This window comes from Nannospalax galili, unplaced genomic scaffold (assembly GCF_000622305.1).
Source record: "Nannospalax galili isolate Female #2095 unplaced genomic scaffold, S.galili_v1.0 scaffold182, whole genome shotgun sequence".
NCBI lineage: Eukaryota > Metazoa > Chordata > Mammalia > Rodentia > Spalacidae > Nannospalax > Nannospalax galili.
In genome coordinates, this window is record NW_008348662.1 from 4182893 (window position 1) to 4191857 (window position 8965).

Below are 8965 nucleotides of genomic sequence, written 5' to 3' on the forward strand. Positions count from 1 at the left end.
GAATGAGCATAGTGTTAAACTGCCCTCTAAGTATTTGTGCATGGATTAGTGCTTTTCTCAACCCTCATCAGAGGAACTTATTGTAGTACATGGCAATTAATACAGAGACCTACAACTGGTCAGTTTGTAGAGAATAAGAGACTGTGGAATGCTCAGCCCTAAATGGAATACTTTTACTGCTCCGCCGAAGGCTCAGGGATCATTGCAGAAGAGAGCGGCGGGAATATTGTAAGCACCAGGGGCAGTAAACACCTGCGGTAACACAGTATGTTCGAGACATGACCGCTGAGCGCATTAACTCAGAGCAGCTGAGACTGTATGCATAAGACCGCACAAGATCAAGCCAGACGAAATCCCAGCATGGCTAAGAGAGGGCCTCATAAAGTCCCACCCCTCGCTGAGGAGCTATTGGCAATCGATGACAACTTAGTCCAAAGGATTTTGACCACAGAGAACTATCCAGCTCACTTGTAAATGAGGTTGGACAATAAATAGTATAGACATAGTTTTCATGGTAAAAATAGTCCAAATGTTACAAATAATTGGTAATAATAAACTTGCCTTTTTTCAATAATTTATGTCTTGTTTCTTTTTCTTGTCTAAATGTTAAAATGCCTAGGTTTTGTTTGATAGAAGTGACAGAGGATATGCGTTATGGTATTACTCTTAAGTATAATGCTTATAATGTTGGCTATTCTTTCAAATGGTTAACCCTACAGGGGGCGAATTTAAGCAAAATCACATTTTTACGAAATTCTCAAACATTAACAAAAGTATTCTCTCACCTAAACTCTATCAGAAGTCCTTGGGGGAGCTATCTTGTGCATGGTCCCCTTACAGAGAATAATGAATGAGCTTATTTATAACCCTTGAGCTATTTTCACCATGAAAACTATGTCTAGAACTATTTATTGTCCAACTTCATTTACAAATCATCTGGATAGTACTCTGTAGTCAAAATCTTTTGGACTAAGTTGCAGTACTTCAGTTAGCATTTCCTTCAATTCAGTGCCATAAAGTAGCTGTCTAAAATATGTTTGTATAATCCAAGAAAGAACCTTCCACTTTTAAATTTCACATGAAGACTTCTTTACTATTCTTCTGGAACTCGGTTTAGCAAAGTTAGAGAAAAGACCATATGTATATTATTCTCTCTCTCTCTCTCTCTCTCTCTCTCTCTCCCTTATGCCCTCCCTCCTCCCTCTCTCTCTAAGGCAAACTTTGCAGGCTAAAATAACTGAACCATCCAAATGTAACAAATGATATCTCATACCTAGGTGCTCCAAAGTTTATTGTGTTGAAACTGCCATTTGCATATTTTTGGAATGGTTGAATAAAATTGAACAGCTAAAAAAATTACTTTAAATTGTTAAGTGATTTATACCTAGTTTACTAAAACTTTGCTTTTTAAAAAAATCAGGGTGTGTATTGAATTTCATTCCCTGAATCTTTGTTATGAACTCAGATACTCTTTTTCTTCACTGACATCTTGATGTAATATGAGCATGTTACTACCGTTCTGCTCATAAGCCACCTTTGCACCCTGAGCACAGTATACTCACTCTTCTGAATAGATTTCTGTTATCTGTTTTTTGGGGTTTTATTTGTTTTGTTTTTTTTTAAGGGAAAGGGTATGTAGTGGACTTTACTGATGGTATTCAAGAGAATAGGGCTCCCTAAACCCCTCCCCTTCTTTTGGGGATCTGGGATGGAAACTGTGAAGGGAGATACTCAGTGTGTTGGGGGCTGAATTGAGGCAGGGATCCCCCACTCCCCAGCTGAGGGCCTCTCTCTTCCTCTTGCTGTAGTGAGTGGTTCAGGGCTTCTTACTCCTTGGAGGCCATGTGCACTGTCAGGTCCACTACCCTGTTACTGTAGCCAAATTCGTTGTCATACCAGGAAATGAGCTTGACGAAGTTGTCGTTGAGGGCAATGCCAGCCCCAGCATCAAAGGTAGAAGAGTAGGTGCTGTTGTTAAAGTCACAGGAGATGACCTTAGTCAGATGGGCTAAGCAGTTGGTGGTGCAGGAGATGTTGGGGATAATCTTAAGGCATTGTCATACTTCTTGTGGTTCACGCCTATCACAAACATGGGGGCATCAGCAGAAGGGGCAGAGATGATGACCCTTTTGGCTCCACACTTCAAGTGGACCCCAGCCTTCTCCATGGTAGTAAATATACCAGCAGACTCTTCAACATACTCAGCACCAGCATCACCTCATTAGATGGTGGTGGGACCTTGTTCCTGGAATATGGAAATTGCCTTCCCATTGATGAAGTTTCCCATTCTTAGCCTTGACTGTACCATGGAACTTTCCCCCTGGGTGGAATCATACTGGAACATGGAGACCATGGAGCTGAGGTCAATGAAGGTGTTACTGATGGCAACAGTATCCACTTTTCCAGAGTTGAAGGCAGCCTTACTAATCAGGTGCCAGTATGGACAAATCCATTCACTCTGACCTTAATTGTGTCTCAGGGAGGCTAGCACTGCCGGAAAAGATGCGGTTGTCTCCGGAACAAGCGGAAGCAGAGGGCCCCGTTACGGGTTTTATTTTCAGCTTTAACTAATATTTGTTGGTGAAATTGACGTTGCCTTTTTCTAAGTTTGTCCTGTAGAAAATTTGCTGCTTTATTAAGAGAGCTTTCTGTTTTGGATGGGCTCTGAAAGTGTTCACACAGGGCTGCTCGCTTCCTTTTGTAAGTATAAATTCAGTGCTACAAAATGTAGTCAGGAGTCATTTGGTGGGATTTTTATATTATTTTTTATTATTTCTATAATATTTAAGGATAGATTTGGATTTTTATTTCTTCAGCAATTCATAATTATCTAGAAATTATGTATATGCCATAATTTTCAAGTTAATTATCATAGATATAAAGTGATCCTTCTAGAAGTATTTTATATTCTAAATGTACATGCTAATAATATTCTTTGTTGGTCTCTAACTTTATTAACATTTGCTTTTGTTTCTCCCTTTGATTTAACTAACTGAAGGTCTTTTTTACTGTCTGTCCTATATTCTGCTTGAATTTATCACTGTAAACATTTTCTCATAGACAATTCATCTAACTTTTAATCTTTAAGGCTTTCTTGGTTTGTTTTGCTGTTCTTGTTTATGTGATTGCTGAGTTTTTCCTGAGTTCTCAGGTAAGCACTTAGTACTTTATTAAAATAGTTTACTTTTATGAATTAAAAATTGCTTCATAGCACAGTTTTGGATAAATTCTGGAGGTTTTGTTACTGGGAAAATTAGGGCCTTTGCTCAGGGGGTCTTAGTCTTGTTAATAAAACAATTTAAGAATGGACTCAGAGAGAACATTGTTGATAATTTTATTAAAGTTTAAAAGAAAAAAACCCCAGGACAGGCAAGCTGTAAGTCTCAGTGGCTGCCAAGAGAAGGGAGAGGGAGCAGAGGGCAAGAGAAAGACATGCTCTTGAATTAGCCATAGAGGTCAGCAAGCAGACACGTGGCAAGCAGGTAGTAACTTCAGAGAAAGATTGAAGAAACTCACAGTACCAGAGAAAGCATACTTATGTTTTGGCTGGCATATGAAAGAGACATAAAAGAAGGAAAAGGAGAAGTCATGCCTTCTTGAGTCACAGTGGCGTCATAGAGGACTGTAGTAGAGGAAGCCTCTCTGGGAAGATAAAGTACATTATCTCATTAAAGGATAGTTATTTCTCCCATCTTTTTGTCATGGTACAGGAATCCATCTTCCTGATGGATGATCCCTTGAGTGGCTTGGAAGGTTAGGCCTCTACTCAGGCCAGATAGAGTTCATGCTCTTGGCCAGAAGGAAATGGCTTTCCCTTAATGGGCCTTTGATGCTATTATGCATTTGCTATGTGATGTTCTTCTGTTTTAATTAGGTTAATATTGAAATATGTAAGATTTGATTTTTATGTTTGATTTTCTTTTCAACCAATGTTGGTGGCATTTGTTTGTACTTCCTTTTTTGTACTTGGACAATAATTTCAGTTTTATTGTGTCACAATCTGAAAAGACTCTTTACCACTTGCAATATAATGTTAAATAATCTTTTGGCACAATTGTTGACAACCAATTAACAATAGAAGCAAGGTATAATTTCTCAGTTTCTGATTTACATGTCTTTAAACCACTTTGCTCACCATTTATTAAGTCAAGACTGGGTTGAGCTCAGCATAAGTGGGACGCAGGTAGAAGTGCAGTTAGTTTACTAGGGCAGACATGAATGAGATTTTACCCCAAACCTTTCTACTTCCCTCACTACTCAGGAGGAGCAATCACACCTCAGGGTTGTGAGGTGATGGGGATTTGGGGCTCTGTTTATATATAAGGTATTTGGGATGGCAGGTGGTTCAAATTCCTTGGGAAAAGTGTAGCACTGGGCTGCAAATTTCGAACAGGTGATATGTCACACACACAAGTAAAGGTGTGTTGCTAAAATTCCTTCTGGGAGGCACAAACAATGTCCAACCCCCTCCTTCTTCCATCCTTACCACAAGAGGTCTAATTTCTCCAAACCACAGTTTGGGAAACCAAAGAGTTTATTTGGGCTTACTTACAGAGCAGTGGGTGAGGGCTTACCAACAGGAGTGTGGGTCCTCCCTGTCCCCCAAGGCTGTACTGGAAAGTCTCCATCCAGGTATGGATCCAGAATTCCCAGCAATCCCAGCAGCAGTAAAAAATGGTGAGGCCTCCCGTAGGCTTCCTTGGTTTAGGTACCCTTGGTCCCTCCCCCCTTGCGCAACTAGGGCCAACTGTTTGGTTGGGAGGTGTGGCTGACTCTCCATGACCCTCCTTTCTCGCTGAGCATGTCAGTCAACAAATTTGGCCGTGATGATTCTAGGCAAGGTGATGCAACCAAGCTTGGGAAGAAGGCATCTGATGTCCATGGTCTGTCTTTCGGAAGACAGTCTTATCCATGTCAGGCCAACTCCTGATTTGTGGCTCCATCTGCTCTAGTTCTCTGGCCATTAACCTTACCCTATATGAGGACACTTCCCCCCCAGGACAATCTGCTTTTGGTTCCTTTTCCCCAAACCCTTTTAAGGAAGATACTATCCATGACACAAAGGTGATAGGAATGGAAATGGTGTCTTGGAGAGCACCAGGAGTTCCTTATCATCACTTACAGTATGGTGGGGTCTTTTCTCATTTAAGAGGACTGCTTCCTGTGCATACTCAAGTTCGTTTCTGGCTCCGAGTCTCTGTGGTGGAGTCATTTATCGTATAAGCATAAAAAATTTTTTTTGACTTTCTTTTTTCTCTCTTCTATGTTGAATTCTATGTCGAATCCACTAATAATCACATTTACTTGTGCCTTTTAGTTTCTAAAATGGACTTTGTTTAGCTGCTTTCTGACTTGTGTTTTCTTTAATAGTGTCTGTGTCCTCCAAACCATCCTTGAAGGTTCACATTCTTTTTTTCAATTTTAAAAAATATTTTATTATTTTTATTTAATGTATATGCATGTATTGCCTGTGTGTAGGTAAGTGCACCCCTGTCATGCAATGCCCACAGAGGACAGATGAGGCTGTCAGATCCCCTGGAACTGGAGTTATAGACAGCTGTCAGCTGCCACATGGGTGCTGGGATTCGAACCCAGGTCTTCTGCAAGAAGAACCAATGTTCTTAACCGCTGAGCCATCTCTCCAGCCCCAGGTTCCCATTCTTAATCAGAGTCAACACCAGTGCAGGTGAGAAGAATGTCTCTTGCATTAAGAAAGTTCGCTCCTCATCTTGGCTCTCCAGGCCCTTTCTGTGACCGCCTCCCCCCTGCCCTCCCTCCCATGTGTCTTGCTGGGCTCAACATACCACTGCCTGTTGTTAGTCTTACTACTGGTCACAAAAGCAGGAAGACTATAAGCAGCTTAAGTTCATACCTCAACCTGGGAATATAGTAGATGCATGATCTTAAAGATACCGCTTGGCCATTTGCCTTCCACCCCAACCTGCAAGATATAATAACACCTAATGTGGAAATGTTTGGAGTTAAAGATAAGAAGAGCCTGGGGTACTGGGGATTCCCAAACAGTAGCTATTGTTGATTCCTGTTGGCCTGGACATTGTGTTCCTTCTCTAGACTTGTCTTTGCTGAGGATGATGTCCCACCTTGAATGCTTTCCTCATCTGTGCACAGCCTTCTCCAGAGCACAACTCTTCTCTAAAGTCATTTTCTACTGAGGCAACCGCACCCTAGTGGGCATGGGAAGATTTGACAGTGTTTGGGAACACTCATAGAAAGGGACAGTGTGTAGACCTCAGGGCACTAGAGAACATCCTACAATGTGCAGGCAGATACCCACAAAAGAAGTCCTAGGTCCCCATATCAGTGGTGTGGAGGTTGAGGAGGGCTGCTCGAGGTGATGAGGGGAAGGGGCCTCGGATCCACCTGAGAAGTTGTCACAAGGCTTTTCTGATGAGCTGCACTCTCTTAGCATGACAGAGTAAGATCGACTAATGAATAAAGCATCTCTGGCTTATCCAAACACCCCTGGGCCACTCTTTGCTTTGGCCTGAACTTTTCCACAAACAGAATGGCTTCTAGGACTGGGCTGTTCTTCAGTTTCCTACCGATAGTTTGAAAGAGACCTCCTTCAGGAACATTAAGCCTCTGCCTCATTACCGGAAGTGTGAGAGGCTCCACAGAATGGATCCATCGGTATGTAGCTTGTTCCCTTAGTGTTCTGAGTGTTCTGGGACAGAGACCCTGTGTCGTGCAGCTCGCTCATGGTAGCAAGGAGGTCCTCACCTACTGGAATCTCCCATCCATTGACTAATACCAAAGAAATGACTCATTTCACACCTGGGAGTGCTAAGGCAGATGTAGTGACAGGCAATCAGACTCTCAAAACCACATGGGGTGCATCTCCTGAGAGCTACAAAGATCAAGGTAAAAAGCTTTTATTTTCCTTCTGAAAGTTTCCTTTCTCAGAAAAAAAGTGTGAAAATCACTTTTTCTTGTAAAGTGGAAACAAAAACCAACCATTGGTCACAGTTGTTAATTCAGCTGCTCTGTGGAAGACACGCAATTTTAAACAGTGATCCTTCGGCTCCTCAGCTTCTCCACCCTCCTCTCCATCAAACACATATACACAGACACACACACACACACATGCTCTCCATGTGCTCAAACCTGCAGCCATGACATTTGTAACATGAGTGTAGTCTCCAAGTCAGTCTAAAGTGTCTTAGAGTGGAAAGTTGTATACTTTTAATTTGCAACTGGGTTATTTATTTTTCTTACAAAGAAACAGTTGCTTGACTTGAAGTTCCAGAGCTGATTTCTGCTTCAAAGGTATACTCTTGTCTGTTATGTCACTCATGCTTGGTTCATGTGTGGATCAGATCCATGCTCTGTCCTTATTCCACTTTCTTATGCTAATAGGCTAGAAAGTAATTTTTGTGCATGATTTTTTTCATTTAACAGCACAACATAAATGTTTCCTGGCATAATGTTGATGACAAATAATATCGTGAGGCACAGAATCATCTTGAACACACACCCTGTTTAGAATATGCTATGCCATTTCCAAGGCTGTGCTAGTTTTTTTTCTTTTTTTGTGTGAATTTCATGCAATATATTTTGATCATATTTAGATCCCCTCCTGTATCTGCACCTCCTCTTTAACACCCTCCAAAATTTTTGTGCTTTAAAATATATGTATACATATATACATACATACATACATACATACATACATACATACATATATACTTATAGAGTCAGGTTTGTGTCCTCAAACGCCCTTCAGTGTGGGTTCATCCCCTGGAGGCTGGTCAACCTACCAAGAGTTTCACCCTTAATTGAGACTTAATCTCTCCTTCCCAGCAGCCATTGGTTCCTCAGATAGGGTTGGGGTTCCTTATCCACTTCTCCAAGTCTATGTTGGACAAACAGTTATGAATCAATTTTCTAAGAGTGATTTCCCCACAAAACGGAAGGCATTGTTTTCCCACTCTGTGTTCTGTCACTCTATAGAGTGACAATGGAATATTTATTTATTATTTTTTTTAATTACCTTTTTTGAAACAGGGTGTCCCTGTAGCCCCAGCTGGCTTGGAACTAGCTATGTAGACCAGGCTGGCCTTGATCTCACAAAGATCCTTCTTCCCCTGCCTCCCAAGTGCTGAGATTAAAGGCATGCACCACCACACCCAGCATTTTATTTATTTATTTATTTATTTATTTATTTATTTTATTTTATTTTTATTTTTGGTTTTTCTTTTTTCTACAGTAGGATTGTAATTAACTGGTAATTATCTGTAAGTAAATGTTGGTTGATTTTCTTTTCTATCTTTTGGATACATTTTCATTTTTATTCCTTCACAGGTCATCTGTGACCCTAAGTTTCTGTCAACCCTAGACTGAGGGGTTTGGACTATATTGTTGACTCTCAAAACTGTTTACACAGAATGGCTGAAAGAGTTTAAGGAAACACCTAATGCTGGGCTAGGTCCAGTGACAGCAAGTGCTGGACTCTTGCTCAGAGATCATCTTCCAAGTTATTTCCACTGTTAAAATTCTGTGCTTTCACAGCAACCCTGTGGGCAAAGGTAATAATTTTGGTATCTCATTGATCTCAGATGGAATGTTGAGGTTGGTCTGATGATTCTGAAGTCAGTTCAGTGACAAGTATCATTAACCTTTAAAAAGTACCTAATTTTGGGGGCTTGAGAGATGGCTTAGCAGTTAGGAGCACTGACTGCTCTTGCAGAGGACCCGGTTTTGACTCCCAGCATCCACATGGCGGCTATGAACCATCCTTAACTCCAGTTCCAGGGGAATTTGAAGCCTTCTTCTGACCTCCATGGCATTGCACAACACGGGTGCACTCACATACATGCAGGCAATATACTCATACAGATGGATTGGAAGAATTAATATTGTGAAAATGACCATCCTACCAAGAGTCATATATAGATTCAATGCAATGCCAATCAAAATCCCCATGACATTTTTCACAGAATTGGAA

At 41.0% G+C, this 8965-nt stretch overlaps 1 pseudogene; it reads right to left on the reverse strand.

Annotated features, from left to right (window-relative positions):
• Positions 1-1826: 1826 nt before the first annotated feature.
• Positions 1827-5212, reverse strand: LOC115072469 (annotated as a pseudogene).
• Positions 5213-8965: the final 3753 nt, after the last annotated feature.